Here is a 2,500-nt window from a genome sequence, read left to right as displayed (position 1 = left end):
AGGGTCAGTGACGACCTACCGGGGAACGGTGGGTTAACTGCCTTGTTCAGGGTCAGTGACGACCTACCGGGGAACGGTGGGTTAACTGCCTTGTTCAGGGTCAGTGACGGCCTACCGGGAACGGTGGGTTAACTGCCTTGTTCAGGGTCAGTGACGGCCTACCGGGAACGGTGGGTTAACTGCCTTGTTCAGGGTCAGTGACGGCCATTTACAGTGACGGCCTACCGGGTAACCCCGGCCAATCCCAGACGACGCTGGTCCAGTTGGGTTAGAGTCTTCTACCAATACCCAACTCAGAGGCCTTGTGGTTAGAGTCTTCTACCAATACCCAACTCAGAGGCCTTGTGGTTTTAGTCTTCTACCAATACCCAACTCAGAGGCCTTGTGGTTAGAGTCTTCTACCAATACCCAACTCAGAGGCCTTGTGGTTAGAGTCTTCTCCCAATACCCAACTCAGAGGCCTTGGGGTTAGAGACTCTTCTACCAATACCCAACTCAGAGGCCTTGTGGTTAGAGTCTTCTACCAATACCCAACTCAGAGGCCTTGTGGTGAGAGAGTCTTCTACCAATACCCAACTCAGAGGCCTTGGGGTTAGAGACTCTTCTACCAATACCCAACTCAGAGGCCTTGTGGTTAGAGTCTTCTACCAATACCCAACTCAGAGGCCTTGTGGTTAGAGTCTTCTACCAATACCCAACTCAGAGGCCTTGTGGTTAGAGTCTTCTACCAATACCCAACTCAGAGGCCTTGTGGTGAGAGAGTCTTCTACCAATACCCAACTCAGAGGCCTTGGGGTTAGAGACTCTTCTACCAATACCCAACTCAGAGGCCTTGTGGTTAGAGTCTTCTACCAATACCCAACTCAGAGGCCTTGGGGTTAGAGACTCTTCTACCAATACCCAACTCAGAGGCCTTGTGGTTTTAGTGTGTCATCAAGGCAAAGGGTTGCTACTTTGAAGAAAAGAAAATAGAAAATATATTTTTATCTTGACTCTTTTTTGGTTACTACATGATTCCATATGTGTTATTTCATCGTTTTAATGTCTTCACTATTATTCTACAATGTAGAAAATAGTACAAATAAAGAAAAACCCTTGATTCAGTAGGTGTGTCCAAACATTTGACTGGTACTGTATATATAGTATATATAATATATATGTGCCATGGAATCGATACATCTAAAATCTGTTGTGTTTGTGTCCTCCCAGGTTGATGCTGAGAGAGGAGGCTCCCAGCGCTCCTCCTAAGAACATGGTGGCGTCGGGTCGTACCAACCAGTCTATCATGGTCCAGTGGCAGCCTCCCCAGAACCACAGCACAATGGACTGCTCCGAGGATACGTCCTCAGGTAGGAGGGGTGTTGGAGATAGATGCAGTAGATAGTAAATGCAACAGTATTACCCCCCCCAAAAACAAAAACAATGGAGTGCTCCGAGGATACATACTCAGGTAGGAGGGGAGTGTTGAAGATAGTAAATAGTATTACCCCCCCCCAAAAAAACAAAAAAACTATGGAGTAAAAACGACTGTAATGTCTGCAAAAACACTAAACTTTTTTTTACGACAGTATTTCATTTGCATATGCCTTACCCATGCCCCTCCCACATATCCAAATGTGTGCCACCCATATGTGAGACACCTATAGGTTATAGTAAAGACCCCAGTCCTCCCTACATACAGGTTAAAGACCCCAGTCCTCCCTACATACAGGTTATAGACCCCAGTCCTCCCTACATACAGGTTATAGACCCCAGTCCTCCCTACATACAGGTTATAGACCCCAGTCCTCCCTACATACAGGTTATAGACCCCAGTCCTCTCTACATACAGGTTATAGACCCCAGTCCTCTCTACATACAGGTTATAGACTCCAGTCCTCTCTACATACAGGTTATAGACCCCAGTCCTCTCTACATACAGGTTATAGACTCCAGTCCTCTCTACATACAGGTTATAGACCCCAGTCCTCCCTACATACAGGTTATAGACCCCAGTCCTCTCTACATACAGGTTATAGTATAGACCCCAGTCCTCTCTACATACAGGTTATAGACCCCAGTCCTCTCTACATACAGGTTATAGACTCCAGTCCTCTCTACATACAGGTTTATAGACCCCCGTCCTCCCTACATACAGGTTATAAACCCCAGTCCTCTCTACATACAGGTTATAGTATAGACCCCAGTCCTCTCTACATACAGGTTATAGACCCCAGTCCTCTCTACATACAGGTTATAGACTCCAGTCCTCTCTACATACAGGTTATAGACCCCAGTCCTCTCTACATACAGGTTATAGACCCCAGTCCTCTCTACATACAGGTTATAGTATAGACCCCAGTCCTCTCTACATACAGGTTATAGACCCCAGTCATCTCTACATACAGGTTATAGTATAGACCCCAGTCCTCCCTACATATAGCTTATAGACCCCAGTCCTCCCTACATACAGGTTATAGACCCCAGTCCTCCCTACATACAGGTTATAGACCCCAGTCCT

General features: G+C 46.6%; 1 pseudogene; it reads left to right on the top strand.

The window, feature by feature from the left end:
* Positions 1–1,213: 1,213 nt before the first annotated feature.
* Positions 1,214–2,500, top strand: part of LOC121844748 — a 130,983-nt pseudogene continuing 129,696 nt past the window's right edge.

The sequence above is a fragment of the Oncorhynchus tshawytscha genome, unplaced genomic scaffold, assembly GCF_018296145.1.
Source record: "Oncorhynchus tshawytscha isolate Ot180627B unplaced genomic scaffold, Otsh_v2.0 Un_contig_1304_pilon_pilon, whole genome shotgun sequence".
NCBI lineage: Eukaryota > Metazoa > Chordata > Actinopteri > Salmoniformes > Salmonidae > Oncorhynchus > Oncorhynchus tshawytscha.
Note: the sequence above shows the minus strand (reverse complement) of the source record. Positions and strands in the feature narration are given on the sequence as shown.